The 11,163-nt window shown below is 48.5% G+C and overlaps 1 protein-coding gene across 1 annotated transcript in view; it reads left to right on the top strand.

The window, feature by feature from the left end:
• The first annotated feature begins 7,295 nt into the window (after positions 1-7,295).
• Cpt1a (carnitine palmitoyltransferase 1A) overlaps positions 7,296-11,163 on the top strand; it is a 60,074-nt gene continuing 56,206 nt past the window's right edge. Inside the window, exon 1 of the mRNA XM_040750544.1 lies at positions 7,296-7,411. The gene's annotated coding sequence lies outside the window, so the exon portion shown is untranslated. The remainder of the gene's footprint in view (positions 7,412-11,163) is intronic.

The raw sequence follows: 11,163 nt of genomic DNA, 5'->3' as shown, positions 1-11,163 counted from the left end.
AAAAAAAAAAAAGACAGGATGGGAAGACCAAAAGACACTTGAGTAGAGGGAACAGAAGGAATGGATGCTCAGAGGCAGGAAGTGGAATGAGTCACTGAGCACAGGCACAGCAGAGCTCAGCAGATGTGGTTAACACGGGCTGGGAAGAGGTCCAGGCCCTAGGACAGGAGCAGCTTACAAGGATGCCACCTAAAGTCAGTTGTACAGGGCACTGATGTCACTCTTGAAAGTCTTCTCTGCCAGGCAGTGGTGGCGCACACCTTTACTCCCAGTGCTCAGGAAGCAGAGGCAGATGGAGGTCTCTGTGAGTTTGAGGCCAGCCTGGTCTACAGAGCAAGTTCCAAAACAGCCAGGGATACACAAAGAAACCCTGCCTTGAAAATGAAAAGAAAAGAAGAGAGGGAGGGAGGGAGGGAGGGAGGGAGGGAGGGAGGAAGGGATGGATTCTGTGTGTGTGTGTGTGTGTGTGTGTGTGTGTGTGTGTGTGTGTGTGTGTGTTATATAGTGGAGATCAGAGGACAACTATGAACTGTTGGTTCTGTCCTTCCACTGAGGATACAAGTTCAATTCCCAGCAACCACATGGAGGCTCACAACCATCTATAATGAGATCTGGTGCCCTGCAGGCATATTTACAGGCAGAACACTGTATACATAATAAATAAGTAGATCTTTAAAAAAAAAGAGTTTTCTCCAAGGCTAAGCTTTACTGCCCTGCTTGGTATTAAGAGGGGGAGTTGGTCTGGGGGAGAGGGAGAGTGAGGAGAGGAACCAGGAGGAATGGAGGTAGGGGACACTGTAGTTGGATGTAATGTATGAAGGAAGAATGAAAGTTTAAAAATATTTATTTGTTTTTGGTTTTTACAAGACAGAAAAATATTTATTTTTAAATTAAAAATATTTATATCTAAAGATTTGTTAATTTACTTCAAATATTTATTCATTTATTTTTATTTTTTATTTAAGTTGTATGGCAGTGGATCTGTGCTTGGTCCCCCCAACCCTATATCTAGGATCTCACAATGTAGGCTTGGTTGACCTAGAACTCACAGAGATTTGCGAGAGTACAATGATTAAGGAAGTACTCCACCATATCCATTAAAAATTTTAATAAATGTTGGGAAGCTCTACATAGCCCCTCCCCTCCCCTTCCAGACTCCACCCCTGAAAAAGGGCACCGTCAGCAGCTCCTCCCCTGGTAACTGCTCAAGACTGCCTACAGGCCATTTAAGACCAAGTCAATAGATCGGCCATGTGTGGTGTGCTCGGGTGCTCTCCTGTGCCCTCCTGGTTTCTCTCTACCTTCCTGAGAGTCACCTAGGAGTGCTCTGCTTTGCTTTGTCCTGTTTTATAAATATGGGTTTATTAATTCAGTTTGATTTGAATAATTGCATCAGCAGTGGAGGAACCCAGTAACTAGGGATCCAATATTTAGCAATAACAACAACAATAATTATTATTGTTTTTTTTTTTTAAAGAAAAGCCTCAGGGCAGGCAAGCTGCAAATCTCAGCAGAGGACCAGCATACATCTTCATAGGCAACTCACAACTACCTGTAACTCCAGCTCTAGGGGGATCCAACGCCCTGAGGGCACTTACCCATATGTGAACACACACAGATAAAAAGTTTTAAGATCTTGCCAGGCATTGGTGGCGCACGCCTTTAATCCCAGGCAGATCTCTGTGAGTTCGAGGTCAGCCTGGTCTACAAAGTGAGTTCCAGGACAGGCTCCAAAACAATACAAAGAAACCCTGTCTTGAAAAACAAAAAACAAAGCAAAAGAATAAATAAAACTTTTAAGAATAAATACACAGATATTTTAAAACCAAAAGCTCTAAGGACACAACTTCCTGCCTGTCACCTGTTTCCTCTACCCCCACAGGCATCCTGACACAGAATGCTCTGTCACCTACTTAGCTTGAGCCATCAACTGGACACAGCCTAGACTTATCTGAGGGAGTTTCATTTGGGGGGGTTGTCTCAATCAATTGGGCTGTGGCATGTCAATGGGGGTAGCTCAGTTGGTGGCATACTCATCTGGCACACACAAAGTCCTGGCCTTTGTTTCCTGCAGGGAAACAAACACTGGGAGATGGTGTCAGGAGGGTCAGGAGTTCAAGGTCATTCTTGGCTACATATTGGGTTTCAGGTCAGCCTGGATTACTGGAGTCTGTCTCAAAAAAAGGGTGGTGTGGAGGGGCTGGAACACTCACTTGCTGTTCTTGCAGAGGATCTAAGTTCAATTATTCCTAGCATCCACATGGTCCTGCACAAGCGTCTGTATCCAGGATATTTACTTATTTTTGTGTTTGCCCATGAGTGTGTGTGTAACAATTCTTTTTCTGTTCTGCCAGCTAGTTTCCAAATAATTACAGGGAGACTTCTTATTAATTATGAAAGCTCAGCCTATAGCTTAGGCTTGTTTCTAACTAGTTCTTATAACTTAAATTAACCCATTTATGTTAATGTACCTTCTACCACGTGGCATTACCTCTCTTCCACCTTGCACCTCTTCTCTCCTCTCCATGTCTCCTGGCGTCTCTTCTTCTTCCTTTCTCTTCTTGGAAATCCTGCCCAGCTATTGACCGTTCAGCTTTTTATTACACCAAACACAGCCAATGCATCTTCACACAGTGTACAAATATCCCACATTTCCCCCTTTTGTCTAAACAAAAAGGAAAGGTTTTAACTTTAACAACAGTAAAACTATATACAATAAGAACAATTATCAAGTAGGGATTACATTCACAATGTCCAGTCTATTTGATTTTGATTTGGCAAATTCAGAGAAACTACTCTTATCTGTTCCATCTTGGTGAGTCCAAAGCTTGGTACCTAATTCACTTTCATTGTTTGGAGACTGTGCTGGAAATCTCTTTGAAGACCAGGCTGGCCTCCTCGAACTCACAGAAATTTGCCTGCCTCTGTCTTCTGAGTGCTGGGATTAAAGTTGTGCGCCACCACCTGGCCCTAATTCACTTTCTATCCTAACTTGTATTACCAACTCAAAATTATCTTTTTAGACCTCCAAAACATTTTCTTAGATAAACACTTTAAGCTTTCATGTCTCTCAACCTTATATACTTTTGTGAGTTTTTTCTGAATTTGGTAACAAAGAAAACTGTAACTATAACTATCTCATCCTCAACTCCATCATAGACTTGAGAAAAATATAATATTACCTGAATAAAGAGGAAATGCAGAGCAAGCATCTTCTAAAACTATGGAAGTGACAGAAAAGCTGAATGCCTGGACACTTACCCAAGGTTCCTCTACAGTGTTGGGGCATCCATCTTCAGCCTACAGGCCTAGAATATCTGACAGACTTCTCTGTGAAGCAGGTATTTTGAAGGATCGTCCTGTTTGTCTTGGCAAAGTTCGGCAGTTGTGTCTTGTTCGGTTCAGTTTGGACAGCATATTGTCAGCAGTCAAGGCAAGGATAGTTTCTTGCCCAAATGGCTAACTTTGCCACAATAAAAGCAGGCTCATTATGGAGGTTCTTCCATGCCCATCATCCTTTTTTAAAGTAAATTGGTGCTGCCAGGAACAAACTTGTCTCATTGTCATGAGAAGCCTTAGATTATTAAGACATCTTAAATGCCATATTCTGTAGGTCTCTGAAGTGTTTGAAGACCGCCTATCTAAAATATATCTCTGTTTAACCTTGAAAACATACCTAACATGACTACAAGTTTTATTATTATAGATGACTAACTACTAATCTGTATTTCTTAATTATACATTGAATTTTTAAATGAGCTGCATAGGTACAATACCTTAAACAAGAGTAAAAATATATATACAGTATAACATAAGTAACCTTAAATTTATATCAATATACAAAACTATCTTAAACAAGAGTAGAAACATATATAGAGTACATTCTAGTGTGTGTGTGTGTGTGTGTGTGTGTGTGTGTGTGTGTCTGTGTCTGTGTCTGTGTCTGTGTCTTTTCCCTCTGAGCTAACCATCTCACTGGCCCTGTCCTCATCTCCTACTGTGATGAAACTGAGGAATAGAAGCCACCCACACTGACACTCCTAGCCTCTGCTCCTATGTCTTCACATGTTTCTCTGGGACAGCAACTACTGAGAATCTCCCCTTCACAGGGTGCTGGGGGGAAGAGACGGAAGACAGTAGAGTATAGTCATTGACCTGAAGGTGACTGCCAGGGAGGGGACCATCACAGGACCTTTGCACTCTCTGGTGGGAGCATCAGGGAACAGGAAAAGCCTCTTGAATTCCAAGTTCCTTTCCCCACGCCATTGGCAGCCTTGCATTTGTTACCCTTGTGACATCTCCACTGTCCTCATTGAACCTGGTGATGCTGGCTAAACAAACAGTACCTCCTCTATTGACTCAAAACGTGTACCGGGACTCAAAGTTCAAGTTCAGGGGGACTTGAGGCTTCGAGGAGGAGGGGAAATCACTGAGTTCTGGGATTACAACATTCTTTATTATGGGATAAAGTTCCCTCAAATGTTGTGCACTTAGATGGAAAGCTGTTGGGTGCTGCCAATGGGAAAGGAGGATGGGAGACTGACCGTGGAGTGGCCATGCTCTAGGCAAGTCAGTGGGGACTTTAAGAGCTCCCTGTTGCCTATATTAAGTGGGATAATTAGGGTTGGGATGTGGTTTGGCCTACTATGTGTAAGACCTTGTCTTTCAGCCCTAGTACTGCCAAAAATAACAAAATATGAGTGCTGTGGTAGCTCAGTCGTACAGCACCTGCTTAGCAGGCATTAATCAACCTAACTCATTCTTTTTATTGTCCTCAAACTTGATATATGGCCAGTGATGACCTTGAATTTCATGCTGGAATCACAAGTGTGTATCACCACACCTGCTTTAAGTGGTGCAGCCGATGGAACCCAAGATTCATGCATGCTAGACAAGCACTTTAACACTGAGCGACACCTCCAGCCCTGGTCTGTTTGTTTCTTTGTATTATATGTGTGGAGGGTATCTACACATGAATACAGGCGCCTGAGGAGGCCAGAAGAGAGCCTAAGATCTCTAGAAACTGGAGGTAGGTGATTGTGACCCTCTGCACATGGAAGCTCGGAACCAAACTTTGGTCCTAGGGAAGAGCTCATTCTTCGCTCATTTTGAATCATTTTCTCCAATCCTGGTTTTGGTTTTGTTGATACAGGCTCTGCTGTAGCCTAGGCTGGCCTCCAATTCACATGTGATCCTCCTGCCTCAGTCTCCCAATGCTGGGTTTATAGATGTGAGCCACCACAGAGTGCAAACGTGGAGAGCTGGCACAGTCTATGTGATTAAACCTGAGAAAGAATGAGAAAAATAACCAGAAGAGCTTGAGAAACGTTATTCTAGCTTTGGGGCCAGTTCCTGAAATATTTTCAGTGCTCAGGGAGTTTAGGTTAGGGCCCCATGCTCTCCCCTGGGGCGCGGTGTAGGGGGTGTGTCCTTTAAGCTCTTTATTAATAGCCACCTCGGGAGCTACAGTTCCTTGGAACAGAGTCATAGTGGGGGCAGAGGAAGGAAAATGAAGTTCCCACAGCATAACGCAGTTCTGATTCATTACCGTACCTCCCCAGGGCACAGGTACACGAAGTATGAAGCGCCCAGGCGCTCCCAGTGATGAAGTCCCCGCCCCTGCTCCTGCCCCGCCTCGCCTTGCCTGCAGGTGGCACCGAGGCGGGCAGGGAGGGCCCCACGGTCAAGGCCGCAGAGCCTCCCAGACAGACAAGGCACAGGGCCAATCCAGACTGACAGACGCAAAGCAGGACACCGAGAAGGGAGGAAGTGTCCTTGGGGAGGGGACCGGTTAGCGCTGGGGTTCTAGGGAGAGGAGGAAGGGCATTTAAGGTGAGTGAGACAGTCCACCCTGTTAAGGAGCCTTAAGTAGGGAGCGGCAGGTGGTGACGCTAGAGCTACCAGGGTAAATCCAACAGGTAACAGCGCAGGGCCTAGTCTCCCGCCTTCAAAAGCGGAGAAAAATCAGCCTTCTGCAGGCAAGCCTCAACAACAACAATGATAATAACGCCGATGAAAATAAGGAGAGGTTCTCCCCCTTCGCCACTTTAGGCCTGGTGGACGGAAGACAGTGTTTCCAGATAGCACCTCGGTAGGAGCAACGCTCATGCCACACTTGTCATCGGCTTCCACGCCCAGAAACAGGTGCTCAGAGAAGGGCGCTTAAGAAGACCCATGGCATGTGGGTGTGGATGTCCCTAAATGTCCTTTGGAGGCCGTTTTAGTCAAGTCACAGCAGAACTGTGCAGCCAAGTGAAAGACCCCGATTATCTCCGAGTCACTTCACATAAACGAAGTAAAAACTGCAAAGTTGCACACAACTATCTCTGGGCCTTTTAAAACAGCAGGGGGTGGGGGCGCGGTTAACCATAGTTGGGGGCGGGATCAAAGGGGAACTTTCATTTTCTCTTCTGAACCCTTCCGTGGTAACACGGAGGAACATGGAGGCAAACAAGGCTCTCCCATGACCAGGCGCGCTCGACTTCAATCTTCCTTCTTCAGTGCATTTATGGAGCGGTTGCTATAAGCAGTCTGAGAGGGCGCCCCACCTGGCTGGTTGAGCGCCCTGCCGGGTCTGGCCAGGCTTCTTCGCACCCCATCCGCAGCGCATCCTGCAATCTTTGTCCCCAGAGTGCTGCCTGGCAGTTCCTCTGCAGAGGTCACTCTGCACCAGGTTCCAATCACTTGTCTCCCGGGACCTATTAGTTCTAGGCATCCAGATAGTAATTCTATTGCTTTTTGGTACTGAAAATCGAGGACCTTAACAGGACAGGCATGCACCACACCCTAATTGTCCCACAAATGAGTTTTTTTTTTTTTTTAACCCAGATGACTTTATTCCAGGGAGCCTACGAGTATGTTGGTCTCTGGAGCCAATCTGCCCTAGGGTAAACATCTGTCACTCAGGTTTGGGACTTGGGCTTCTTCACTCGGTGATGTTAGGCAAGTCATCCCATTCCTTTTTCCGCCACGCTCCTGTCTTGTTTTTGTTTGTTTGTTTGGTGGTTAAAAAAAAAAAAGAAAAGAAAAGAAGTCCGGAGCATGAACAGTAGGGGTGCAGAGAAGTGTGCCGGTGCGTATATATCGCGAATGTAAGCCAGGCAAGGTGCAAAGAACTTTTATGGGCATGGCCCTACCTAGTAAGTTAGCCCCTTTTGCAGAAGAAGAAACAGGCTTGCAAGATGAGGAATACTGTCCTAGCATTGCTGTTGGCAAGCTCCGGTGCTAGCCTCAGTTTCCTCACGGGACTCCTCCCCGTAGTCCCGCCCCATTCGGGCCCCGCCCCATCCCGCCAGCGCCGCAGCGGGGCCCACTTCAGCCAATCACCCACGGCGCGCGTCCGTACGCTTGGCCTCGCCCGCCCCGGCCCGGACTCCGCTCGCTCATTCCGCCGCCGGCGTCCGCAGACTCGGTAAGGCAGCGCTTGGGTAGCGCTGTGGCACCGCCCTGGGCCGGGCGCGCGGGTGTCACCTCTGGGGGCGCGGAGGGGAACACAGTCTGCACCCACGGGGTTCGCGGGAGCTGCTCATTGGAGAAGCAAAGGGCACCCCCACCCCTGCGCAGTAACCGGTGTGGGGATCCCGGGATGGGAGGAAGGATGCTTGGTCCCCGGACTGGGCATGATGCCTTCGCCAGGGACTCGTGGGGCCTCGGCTCCTGGTGTACCTCCCCATGGTGGATTCCTTCTACGCTTGGGTTTGACGTCCTCATTACACCGTGACGGATGCTCAGCATTAGGCATGACTCCTTGGTCCCTCCCTGTCCAGTAGAGAGGTCAACTCCCCTTTCTTGTCCCATCCCACTCCTCACTCCGCGGGTGGTTTGGAGCCCGCGTGGACGCCGTACCCTTTTCCAGCCCCATCCTACTCGCCACTGTGCAGGGGGATTGGTCCCGGGGGTCTGCGAGGGTCGGGCGCGGCAGCAGGAAGGATGCTCCGCCTCGGGACTTGGCAGGTGGCCGGCGCCCCCTCCCCGTGCGGTGCAGTGCAGCCGTCGGGACACGCCCTTGGCGCAGAGACTCAAGTGTTGAGCACCCCTCACCCTCTGTTTTGCGCGGGGTTCAAGGGCAGGTGGGTGCCCAGAGACTGCCCAAGGTCGCGCAGGGACCGGAGCCTGGGAGGGTGGTGTGTCACGTGACCCGGCCTAGGCGAACTTGGCCAGGGACAGCCCGACGGCGCGGTCTGGGCAGTCCTGAGACCCGCTTGGCTGTCCTAACAGCCGGTTCTTTTCGTTTTCCTTCATCTTCATGTTGTGAATCCGGGCTTGGCTTTCGTTAATGCCACAGAAAACAGATGAATGCTTACTTTTGAAGTAGTTAAAAAGTTCCTCGAATGAACCAGGCTAGACATAGATCAAACTCGGTACTCTCAACTCCTGGCCAACTCAGCTCCTTTCTGTTCCTTGCATTCAAATAGTTGTCCAAGGACAAATTTTAGTTGGAAACTGCTAATTTCGGAAGTTCGTAAATAAAATGAAAGTGAGTTTAGAAGCCTTTTGGAACGCGTATTTAGTTACAGCATTTTCTCGCACAGGCGTCTGATTTCTGGTCATTCCTGATATTCAAGCGTGTTTATCTCTGTCAAAACCACAAGCCAAATGAGTAAAATACAGCTTTGGTTTTTTATTTGTGTCAGCAAGCATACATTCCCTCCCCCCACCTTTTAGTCATTCACTGGGAGGACGGTGGTGTGGCGGACGAGCAGGGCAGTAGGTAGGTTTGGGCACCATCCGCATCCAGTGTCTCGCTGGTCTGGCTTTGCCGCAGCACCAGGAGACCTTCTGTCGTGTAAATTACTATTATCTTAACTGTGACTTAACCTTACACTGGAATTACTTTTGGGGGGGAGGGGAGGGTCCATGTAGCACAGGTTGGCACAGGTTGGTCTCGAACCCCTGATCTTCTTCCTGCACACGTGCTGTGATTTCAGGCGTGTACCACCATGCCTGGCTTTGAACTCCATCTTAACCGTCTCTGGAACCCCTGGCTGAAGCGGTGTCTTGTACAAGACAAAAAACCTTTAGAGTTTGAGCTAGTAAGCCACCTGACTGCAGATGAGGAAGAAAAACGCCTCCCTCCCGCTGCCGCACTTGGCCAGGACCCAGTTGTCAACCGACCGGGCAGCCCTGGTTCTCCCGGGATTTGGGGGCGCTGGCCAGCGCTTACCTAACCCTGATTCCTCTTGCCCATTTTTGCCCATTCATGAAAACGGGGATAATTTTTTTTTTTTTTTGGCTTTGGTTTCTCAGTGAAACCCTTTGAGGCACAGTGTTCGCAGCTGTTTTGTTGCAAGCGACATCTGTCGTCGGACAAAGCGGGTCGGTGTGTCTCCCGGGGTGGCGCTCTGGGATGGCAGCGGCAACGTTCTGGCTAGCTCCGGAAGGCCTGCGTGGGCTCGGCTGGTGGAACAGGATCCGAGCGCCCCGGACGCGCCAGCACGGGGGCGGGGCTCCCGTAACCTTTCCCCTACTTTTCTCAGCCGCCACGTGACCCCGGCGCGGTGGGGGGAAGGGGCGGGGCGGGAAGCCGCGGTTGCTAGTGCCCTTCCCTTCCCGAGCGCCTTGAACTTGGAGTCTTGGTCTCCAGGCGCCTAGAGGCCCGGGACGCTGCTGTACTTTGACCGTTTACTGGTTTTGTTTTGTCGGAAAATATGTTTAGTCACTCTGCATAGATACTTACGGGTAGGCCAGAGTCCTGCGGCTGGTGGAAGCCTGCATTTGAGCTAGGTTATAATAAACGGTAGTCCAAGGTGAATCGTTGTAAAGTGTGTTTAGCAGATGTCCAGTACCCTGAGGAGAGAGGATCGCTTGAATCCGGGAGTTCAGGGATGGCCTGCAAACATGCAAAGATCCCCAGCTCAGGAAAGAAAGGGGGGGGGGCATTGTTAAGCCGGAGGCGAGCCTAGCAGGCTGAAAAAGGATTACTGCACATTTGAATTAATGCCAGCTTAAGCTTTTATTGCAAGAATTTTTGTTGTTAGGAAAATAAGCCTGCTGCCAAACCTGATGACCTGAGTTGGTTCGATCCCTGAACTCACAGGGTGAAAATTATCCCGATTTGCACACACGTGTATGGTGTGTGTATAAATGATACACATTTTTAAGTAAAAAGCAATACCAGTATACTGTGCAAAGTTAAGGCGAAAATGGGGATGCAGTGTGATCCCCTTCCTCCTGGGTAGCTGTGCAGAGGCTGCCGCTGAGAGCAGTTTCTTGAGGCCTGCGATGGTGTTTGCCTGTACACCATCTGGCACCAGGGAGGTGGACAGAGGAGAGCAGAACAGGGTTTAAGGCCAGCTACACCACCAGGATACACAAGAACTTATCTCTAAACCAAACCTAGGCTGTGCAGGGTTTTTGTTTTGTTTTCAAATTTCTTACCTAACACAAGGAGTAAGTTCCCACTTGTTGATTTCAAATATTTGTTGCCTTTGTACCCTTCACCTAGAGCCCCATGCAAATATTGAGGCGGACATTGGGTACCCAGGCCCTGGGCTAAGGCCAGCCTTGCCCTGTTTAGGTAACGTGGCAGCCTGGTTCTGAGAAGTGCCCACCTTTGCCCTTTTTGTGCGGGTTGTTCTGACCTTCAGGAATGTTTTCCCGAAGTTAATAACAGAAGGCGTGCTCCCATTGAGGGGCCCGACACCTGGGTAACTGCCACTTGGGAGGTTGGGAAACGCAGTGGCTGCTGACCTTACCTCTGAGGACTGTCAACCCATGTTGCACACAGACCCGTTTAGATAGGATGGAAGTTTGGCGTGGTTGAAAACATCTGTAATCCCAGTGGGGGTTGGTTTTTTTTGGGGGTGGGGGTGCTGAGGCAAGAAGATTGCCATGAATTCCAGAGCTGTATAGCAAGCTCTTCTCTCAAAAAATAAAATTAAACAAAACAAACAAACCCAAAACAGCAAAACCAGGCTTAGTTGTCCATGCCTATAATCCCAGCTCTTGGGAGGTGGAAGAAGAAAATTAGGAGTTCAAGATCAGCCTCGGTGACATACCCAGTTTGGGGCTAGCCTGGAGTATATAAGACCCTGTCACAAAACAAGGAAATAAAAATTACAGTGTCTACACTAGTGTTGGTGACTTGTGGCACTTAGGAACACATGAGCCGTCTAGACTCTGTCCCCTTGTCCGTATGTGATCGGAGCTGAGTCTGTTTAAGTC

The sequence above is a fragment of the Mesocricetus auratus genome, unplaced genomic scaffold (assembly GCF_017639785.1).
Source record: "Mesocricetus auratus isolate SY011 unplaced genomic scaffold, BCM_Maur_2.0 Super-Scaffold_4256, whole genome shotgun sequence".
Taxonomy (NCBI): Eukaryota; Metazoa; Chordata; class Mammalia; order Rodentia; family Cricetidae; genus Mesocricetus; species Mesocricetus auratus.
Note: the sequence above shows the minus strand (reverse complement) of the source record. Positions and strands in the feature narration are given on the sequence as shown.